The sequence below is a fragment of the Bactrocera dorsalis genome, chromosome 2 (assembly GCF_023373825.1).
Source record: "Bactrocera dorsalis isolate Fly_Bdor chromosome 2, ASM2337382v1, whole genome shotgun sequence".
Taxonomy (NCBI): Eukaryota; Metazoa; Arthropoda; class Insecta; order Diptera; family Tephritidae; genus Bactrocera; species Bactrocera dorsalis.
Window position 1 is genome coordinate 14,538,324 of NC_064304.1, and position 10,423 is coordinate 14,548,746.

Here is a 10,423-nt window from a genome sequence, read left to right on the forward strand (position 1 = left end):
CACTAATTATGATTCGTGTGACCTCTTTTGGTGGTTTATTTGATGTCGAAATGCCAATCAAACCAAAAGTCTGTTTTCCTTTTCTTTTCTTATCGAAAGGCTGTTCATTTGTCAGGACCACGAAGTCGGATCATTATGGGATATAGCTGTCATAGATACAGTTCGTTCAAAAACAAGTTCTAGTATGGAAAACATTTTATTGGACGAGATATAAGATCTATTTACCTTATTATCTTTTTATAAAGTAAGGAGAAACATCGCTCTTTAAAAAAAGTGTTGTCAAATTTTCGACCGCAAAACTACCAAAGAGTGTCTTCTATATACTATATACACTTCGAAGGGTTCGGACTAATGTCATTGTGGAATCTGTAAAGTTAACTTCTGAGGCACCTGAGTCCACTAACTTTTTGGGTTAAATAGAAATGGATTGAATGTCCGGTATGTTGGTCCAGCGACCTTTGTATGAGGATTGCCATAACTATTTCCAGACTTCGCAGTATCGAAATGCGTCAATATTGGATTTTTATATACAGCCGTATTGTCGCTCTGAGAATCCGAAAGTTTCCTGGGTTGCCAACTCCAAGGGATTTCGTATTACATTTTCGCACACTTTACCAGTGACAAATCTCTTGCATATGGCTCAAGCAGCCATAATACATCCGCTTAAAGACAAGGTAAAGTGAGAAGGCGAAGGCCTCCCCAAGGTTGTGCACTGGGTTTAGGACCCTCCACGTAAAAAAATCACCACTAAAGAAGAAAACAGCCTCGAAACCCGGTCGGGATCCGGATCCTGCCGGATCGGAGGTCTCCCTTTTGACAACGACCACTGCAAACGTATTAAGGATTACGATTTATGGCATGCAATTGGAATATCCGGCTCCTTAATAGGGATGGTGCCGCTTACCAGATGTTTGCTATTCTCGTAAGAGTAAAAGCTGAGATCACCACCGTCCAAGAAGTGCGATGGATGGGACAAGGATTGAGCAAGGAGGTCCTTATGGCATTTACTACAGTGTCCATATGAAGGAGCGCAAATTTGGTGTGGGATTCGTGGTGGGAGAGAGACTTATTTGCCGGGCCCTGGCATTCACCCCGGTGGATGGCCACAATACGCCTCTAAGCAAAGTTTTTCAACTGATTTTGGGCAGATTTACGCCCATCCACTGACCGAAGAGGAGCTAAGAGTCACGTCTTAACACAGAGTTAAACAAATTCTCCATTTTTATACACCAAAATACCGCAAACCAATGTAGTATACCGTATTTTTCAATCATTTTGTATTCAGAGGTTCAATATCCTCTAAGTAAATATGCTGCGTCAAATATAAGTTACAGCACCTAAAAAATAGACTCTTTGATTGCAAGATATAGTTTTTAAAGACAAATTTAATATCGTTGCTTCAGCGAATACCAACAGAACTGATTGAAAGCACCACAAGATACAATTGTCGTCTGTCATTTTGCCGCGTTCATTATTACTTAGGCGGTTAAAAGGCACAACAAAAGCGAAAATAAATCTTCAACAAATTCGCAAAACGCAGCTGAGCTCATTTCTAACGGTGAGTGGATCCACTTGCGCGCTTGTCGCACAAACTGTGGCACTCGCCGCCATTCAGGCAGCTATTTAATTATTACGACGCTCTATGCTACCAGCTGCCCTTACTTCAATCAGGCTCCCCTCCTTAACCTCATCGCCCCTATTTAACTACCGCTCTGCGTTGAGCACCCTTGTTTGCGGGCGCGTAGAGATTACAGTTACCATTTTATCCGTTTACACGGATTTACTTTTTTATTCAGCGGCTCCTTTCGAGCATTTATCTATTTATCCATACTTTATATTGGGGTCAAAGCTGTGGCGCGTCCGGCATAGCTCAGCTTGATGGACCCGCACCAGCACCAGCACAATTTGATTATTTATTCTTCCTTACATTATTACTCATTGCCCGAAGTGCCCCAACAACTGTGCAGTACTGTTCATCTGTACATACATTTGCAACAGCCTAGCAGCGCATCTTACCAACTGTTACCAGTTATTTGAGGCATTCGTTATGTGTGCCACACCCCGCACTGCCACTCGTCTACTCGGCGCAGGGCACGCCCGTATTTAAACTCACAGGAATTTATTCGTTGCTGGCGATCACTAATGTGTTGTTGCCACTGTACAGCGTGTTGTTGCCACAGCACCGATTGTTGTTGCAGCTCAACGTTTGCACTGTTGTTGCTGGCCTGAAGTTGACGCCACTTTTGTGGTCTAATTTAATTTGGCAAATTGCTCGGTGAACCGCAAAGTGCTGAAGTACCACTAGCAGCACCACCAGCGCAACACTGATCCGCTACTCGGGTGTTGCCACTGCGGCGCACGCAGCACACACACACACGTACGCCGCACAACAACAAGTGGTGGCAAACAGCAAGAAGTGACAATATTCAATTTATGCGCTCGCATAAAGAGATTTACCAATTTTCCGCTGTAAATGAAAGTGTCGAAAGTGTTGGCGCGTGTGGAGCGTTCGATTCGTCAAGTTTAAAGTGCGCGCACGCAGACACACACATTTGTGCCCATATGCCTGGTAATCTGTGTATGTATTTGTATGGGTGCGTGAGTAAATAATTGACTGACTTCGCATGCAAATGACGAATTGTGTGCGAATTTGCGCATTTAAATTCCGACATTATTAACTTTTGCCGGAAATCGCTGAAAAAGTGGCGCGCGAGAGGAGGCCGTGTGGGGGACAGAGAAAGTATGCAGCTGCGGCGGCAAGAGTTAAGTCGCTGCGTTGGCGGTTGTTGATCTCATTTATGGCCGTTATTGCATTGTTCTGTTCCACGCATTTTAATTGTATTCGCATTTACAGTTACATGCACACATGTGTATAGTAGGGTGGCCCCTAAATGTGCCAAAAATATTATTAAACTAGATTTTATAGTTCTCAATGTCGGATCTACGAGAAGCAAATATATTAGAAATATAATTTTGGTACATTTGGAGGCATTTCGAAAAGGTCATTAGAATTATAATTGTCTAAGAGGGACCCAGTCGATAAAGTCTGTACAAACTGCGACTAGAAAATGCATTTAGAACATATATTCATTCAACATCGTTTGATATACTGAACATGGTTGCTATAAAGTTTGTAATACACAGTAGAAAGCGTGGAACATCCTACAAAATGTATATATAAACCTTCAGCGCGTGAAACTGAGTCGATTATGTCAGGGCAGTATGTAAGTCTATAAGCGAAATAGTCCTCTAGTTTTCAAGATATCTGTCTGAAATTTTGCACATGTCCTTTTCTATCCAAAAAACTGCTTATTTGTCAGAACTGCCGATATCGGACAACTATACCACATAGCTGCCATACAAACTGAACGATCGGAATCAAGTGCTTGCAGGAAAAACTTTTTCATTTGACGAGCTATCTTCACGAAATTTGGCACAAGTTATTATCTAAAGTAAAGATATTATTTGCATTGAAATTAATCAGATCGAACCACTATAGCATATAGTTTCCATACAATCAGATCGATCAAAATCAAGTGCTTGTAAGGACAACTTTTTTATTTAAAGACATATTTTCTCGAAATTTCGCATGAATTATTGCCTACGGTAACGCTATAATCTCCAAACAAATCTTTGAGATCGAAACACTATAGCATATAGTTGCCATACAATCAGATCGATCAAAATCAAATTTCTGTAAGAAATATCTTTATTTGTGTAGAATATAACCAAAGTCAGCATTTTTTCTGTTCCCTCTTAAGATTGTATAGTAAAAAAATTTGAAATTAATTTTTTTTTTTAACTTTTTTCAAAAAAAAAAATTTTTTTTGTTCCACCCTAATGCAAACTTACGTATGCAGAAGTGCAGTAATTTAAATATGCATGCGACTGTAAGGATTTATTTCACCACAGCAAACTCTGAAAAGCACACACCCCGCTTCTCCGCAACCCGCAGCCCTCCAGCCCGCATCCTGCTTGCAGCCGCTTGCTGTTTATGCAGGCTGCATCAGCGCTCGCTGACAGACGTATGACTTCACTCACTGCGCTGTGCTCTTTGACATGTATTGTATATGATTCCCTTCTTATTTCTATGTGAATTTAATAAAAAAAAAATGTTTTCTGTGGTTGCCAATTTTCATTGCTCCACTTTTTTGCATTTATTTTCTGTTTTTAAATAAATTTTAGTTCGCCTTTGCTGTAAATATTTTTATATACTATTTTTGCACTGCGCATAGCTGCTGCCCTTAAGTAAAGTTTTCCCTAACAAACTTTGTTGCTTGTTTATTCATGTTCATGTAGTTAAATGAGTGTGGAAAGTGAAGCGAAAGTTTCTAAGTTGTTAGAATTGGATCTGAAAATACTTTTTACAAGCACAAAGAGGGAAGAATGCTAATCAAAGCGTATATTTTTTCATACACATGCAGAACAAGCGTAATTACATATGATATATACATAGCAGAGTCGCAGCGAGACAACAAACAAGTCATAAAAATAGTTGCACTGGTTAGGGACTAGTTTGAAAAAGATGCAATTCGGACCAATTTCAATACATTTCGCTTTAGTGGTCATTTTAAATCAATTTCGTTGTAGTCTGATTCTTATAATTGCTGAAGAGCTTTTTCTAAAAAGTTTGAAAGAGCTGAAAGCTTTGTCAAATGCTAATTTTTACGCGCAGTAGCCAATTTTGAGGAATGAATGGAATTTACTGGAACAATAGGTGCAATTTATCATATATTCCTCGAATATGGACGTTGTACCTCTATTTACGTCGCTAAATATTTGAAATAAAAATATGTAGTAAGGCTATAGAGATTCTTAAGGTCCGCATTCATAGCATAAAAAATCTTGAAAGACATACCAATATGTAATTAAATTATTTATGCTAACATATAATATAATCGATATATAAATTCCACGGTTATTTGTTTCAACAATTCTTTGCTTCAAACGTTAGTGGAATCAGTGAGATTTAATTAACTTTATGATCTTGCTAAAAATTAGTTTTCAACGGGTCTACTCAAGCAGTCGAACGCAAAATATTATAGCGCCATCTGTCGTCATTTTATAATTCCTGTAAAAATCTGCTCCAAAAGCAAACAAAGTAAATTTTTCTTTCAAGATTATATTGTTTTATACAAAATTTATAAAATCGTTCAAAAAATATATATACATATTTACAATTTTTCTTAAAAATTAATGTTATTTTTTATTTTAAAAACTAAAACTAATACTCCTCCTCGATAATCCTGTGACCCATCAGCATAAACATAACTGCATCCTCCAAAAGTAACATATCTGATTCCTGAGTTCCAAACAATGGTGTGGATGACCGTTGAACCCCCTCTAGCCCCATCTTCCAATCGCAGTAATCTGTTGGTTCAGCGGTAGAACTAACTGTATCGTCTGATGATTCTTCGTAGTTTTCCTCTGTCTCTATAATTCTGTTACCCATCAGCATAAACAATGCGGCACTCTCCTTTTCGAACGACGAAACAAAAATCTCCGGTGCTTGTGAACCCAACAAGGGTGTTGACGAACGCTGAACTTCGTGTATTTTCATTTTCCATTCGTTGTAATCAATTGCTTCAATCGAGTTATACATGTTGATTGAAATATCTGCTCCTATCAGTTCCTCAAAGTCCTGTGCTGCGCAGAAACGCTTGTAGAATCCTTGTTGGTTGAGTTCTGTAACCTTCTCAAATCTGCCGTTGGTGATCATTGCGATGTATTCGGCTACTTGTGTCAATGTAATTCCGTGAATGGCCATATTTTTAAAAATATTTGAATTTTTTTCTTCTAATTTTTCGGAAGCGATTTGAACTTTTCTCAGCGAGTGCTTGTGAGCTAATGACTTAAAATCACCTGTGGTGTGCTTTTTATAGCTGAGGATTTTTCTCTGGCTTAGTGGAAGCAGGTAGGGAAAAGAGCAAGTAGAGTAGTGTAGCAAGCGAACAGGTAGTTTAATGACGAACCCTTTCTTTTGTTTACCCCAAACCAGGTATCAGCTACCTGGTTAAGATATTATAAATGTCATTAGGACAACCCTTAGTGCATCTATTATATTATCACAAAATATAATGCTACCTTATCTATTGTTCTTCGTCTATTGTTTAATATACAACGTGCAGTTATAGTCTGGCAAAAAATCAGGTAAACACCTACTTTCTTATTTTTTTTTATACTATGGTCGGTAATGTCCGTAGGGTCCAACTAGGTATGTATCTCTCTAGAAATGAATAACGGTGTGTTGCTAAGCTTTTCAGATAACTGCACTACTCTTATGTTATTTTGTGTATAGGCTTTATTATCCTTGAACTTAAAAGACTGGGGAAGCAGTGATATCAAATTACCGAATTAATCACTGAGGTGAAACTTTGATAAATTTCCGAGGAAATATCCCAACTAAATTTTCTCCTATAATGAAAAAATTTAGTTTGATGCAGTATGGGCATTCTTCATCCTTTTTATGAATATATGTATATACAAATTGTAGTCATCTGGCAACTCTTTTCGTATCTTCTTCATCTGTACGTCTACCCAAACCTTCTCAATCCGATATCCATAAATACCGCTATATTTCATTCACATTATACCAATAAAATATAATATATTATAAATTTTATACAGATGGCAACCCTTTCGAAAAAATTTTCAATTTATGATATTACACACCTCATCAATTCTAAGTACATAAATCTATTCAAATTTGTTTACTTTACCAAACTCATCGAATAGAGGTTTTGAACAAATGGTAAGGCTCGCAGATTACCGAAATAATGACTGAAGTAAATCTTATACATATATAACCGATGAAACATCCTACAGTATGCGTTTGCTGCCATTATCTAAGCATTTAATTTGAATTATGAATTTCATTGCATAATAATTTTAGTAATATGGCAACTCTTTTCATAAATTTCTTCAGCATTACTCAAATCTTGTCGTTCTAATATTTTTATCCTTATATTTCACTTACATCACAGGATTTAGTATACTAAAAATTGTATATCAGTGGCAACCCTTTCGAAAAAAAAAAATAATTAATGGTATTCCAAATCTATTCTTTGTATCTGTCAAGATATTTCATTTACTTTATCAAACTCATTGAAAAAAATTGTAACAAATGGCAAGGCTCAAAAGATTTATTTTTATTTTTAAATGTTCTTAAACCTCTTTTGTTACGAGTTTTTTGTATTAACTATATTTTTATGAGAATTAATTTTTTCACTTTAAATGTAGATAAGTACATACATATATACATATTTATATACAGTGAACTAACAAAATTAAGTTTCGTGTAGAGTCATCTTATACTTTGTAACATCATTGTGATTTCCAATTCAGTATTACCTAAGTCTAACTCTAGCTTTTGTGTATACTTTTACTTATTATTTATTATTCTTAGTCCTGCCAAGGTCGTCGCTTTTACTTCTGCATTATTTTGCTTTGTGATTAAATTTCGTTCGCGATAATGTTTACGTTTTTTAATTACATGCAACATACTACTTTGATATATTTGTTGTTGTTATTGTGTGTTTTTTGCGAAAATGATATAATAATACTCAGACTTTGTGCTGCTGACGCACACAAACACACACACATGTAATTACACAAGAGGAAAATTATGATTTCTGCTGTTGCAACATTTGCCGCACACACCTACTATGTTATTCTCATGTGTGTGGGGGTGCGTGTGTAATTGGTTTTCTCCCGTTTGCATAAATAAGAGCTAAAAAGAAAGGAAAGCCGGATAAAGCGGAAAAAAGAATAGCACAAAACATCAACAATAAAGAAACAAACAAATTCGTTTAATCCTTTTGTTTTCTTAGCTGCCGCAATTTTTCCGTCGCCTCCCCCACGCATGCGGCAGAATAAACAAATAACGGTATATGGAAGGCAAATGGAAAAAAACGAAAACGGAGAAAATAAATAAATAAAATTAAATTATGAAAGAGGAAAAAGAAGAGGAAAGGGAAGAGGAGTGATGTCAGTAGCACGCCTATAAAGTACACATAACACACACTTCTACATATGCACGCGTGTATGTGTGTGGGAGTATCACATATGTACATATGTGTCTATGTTTTTGCGGATGCGGATGTGACGTGCGTTTGTATTTGGTTTGCTTAATGAAAAACATTAAAAGCGGATGTGAGCGCGGACTTCCGCCGTTTTCCTTGCCGCACACACACACACTCGCAAATGTGTAAACACAGAAAAAATCACACACACATGCAATCATATGTGAACTTGTCCCTCACGACACCCACAAGCGGCCAGTTTAACCCTTACGTCCGTGTGCTGGTATGTGTGTGCGTGTCCCTTGGCCTCGTTTTCAAATTTGCTATTGCACTTCTTGTGTTTTCTTGCTTTTCTTCACATTCGCAAGCGCTTTCATACAAATTTCGTTTCATCATTTGCTGCATTGTTTATGGCGTTGTTAGTTTCATACGCCTTTTGCACACTGCCATTCGCATATATGTATTTGTTTTTGTTGGTGTATTCGCCTTGACTGCCACTTTGTTTTGCTCTTTCGACCAAATGCAATTTAATTCTTTTGTAGTTTTGGATTAAAATGCTGCGCTCAGCATGTAATACATCATAAATCACTTAGAAATTCATACACCCACAAACACATTCATACACACAAACAAATAAGCGTACATGTGTTTGTGAAATGTAATATATGGCTGTTACATTATTTAAAGTAATCTTTATAAAGTGTAAGGCTTCAAAATATCCTTTTGTCATATCGCTCTCTTCCTCTCACATCGGCTCTCTCTCTTCCATCATCACTCTGTATGCCACTAGTTATGGTGTAAATTGCCAACACAAAGAATTATGAAACAATATTTTTACACATTACATTTTACACATTTTAATAGACAGACAGGTGATGATTTTGACTTGGATTTAGATTCAGACTTTTCCTTCCGTAAGAACATATACTATCTTAACGAAGTAGGTTCTCTGAATAGTTATTATCAAAATATCAGTGTAACTTTAATTCACGTTTCAAGCGATTCCTTCCTTCCTTCTTCTATAATAAGTTCCTTCTATAAATAAGCTCTTTCCTACTCTACTTTTGTCTATGACTAATTTTTGAACGCAAATACCTTTTAAGAGTAGGGTGCTTATATTCGGAGTATTAATGATACTTTTGCGGTCTTCCACATCCATTTCTAAAACACAACGCACACAGTTAGGATATTTCTTCGGAGATTTATCACAGTTTCACTTCAGTCATTACTACGGTAATTTGATAATATCACTTCATCAGTTTTTTAAGTTAACAGGTGATGAGGTCTATAAACAAAATGGGTCAGGAATAATGCAAATATCTGAAAAACTCATCCACACACGTTATTCGTTCATAAAGAGATGCATACCTTGTTGGATCCTATGGACATTACCCACCATGTTATAGGAAACAATAAGAAAGTGGTTATCCATTTGATTTTTCGTCGCGCAATAACTGGGTGTTATAAATAACCAACGATAGTCGAAGAAGAATAGAAAGGGTGGCTCTATGTTTTGTTATAAGAAAATACCTAAAGTAGCGGATGACCCAATGACTTTTATAATATCACAACATCAATGTCAGGTATATTTTAATACAATTGTTATAACTGGTACCTGAACCATGGTAAACAAAAGAACGCCTGACTACCTGATCACTTGCATTACTTCTCCCCTCTCTGCGCTTCCCTACCTGCGCTTTCGTCTACCTGCTTCCACTAAGCTAGCGACATTTCGTTAGCTATAAAAGGGACACCACAGGTGATTTAAAGTCATTAGCTCACAAGCACTCGCTGAGAAAAGTTCAAATCGCTTCCGAAAAATTAGAAAAAAATTCTAATTCTAAAAATATGGCCACTTACGGAATAACATTGACACAAGTAGCCGAATACATCGCATTGATCACCACCGGCAGATTTGAGAAGGTTGCAGAGCTCAACCAACAAGGATTGTATAAGCGTTTCTGCGCAGCACAGGACTTTGAAGAACTGATAGGAGCAGATATTTCATCCAATATGTATAACTCGATTGAAGCAACTGATTACAACGAATGGAAAATGAAAATTCATAAAGTTCAGCGTTCGTCAACACCCTTGTTGGGTTCACAAGCACCAGAGATATTTGTTTTGTCGTTCGAAAAGGATAATGCCGCATTGTTTATGCTGATGGGAAACAGAATTATAGAGACAGAGGAAAACTACGAAGAATCATCAGACGATACAGTTAGTTCTACCGCTAAACCAACAGATTACTGCGATTGGAAGATTGAGGAAGTTCAGCGGTCATCGACGCCATTGTTTGGGCCTCAGGGATCAGATATGCTTTTTCCTACATGCGAAATGGAGGATGCAGCTATGTTTATGCTGATGGGTCACAGGATTATCGAGGAGGAATATTAGTTTTA

The 10,423-nt window shown here is 37.1% G+C and overlaps 1 protein-coding gene across 5 annotated transcripts in view; it reads left to right on the forward strand.

Moving 5' to 3' along the window:
- Positions 1-10,423, forward strand: part of LOC105227625 (neural cell adhesion molecule 1) — a 291,474-nt gene that overhangs the window by 185,445 nt on the left and 95,606 nt on the right. The window lies entirely within an intron of this gene.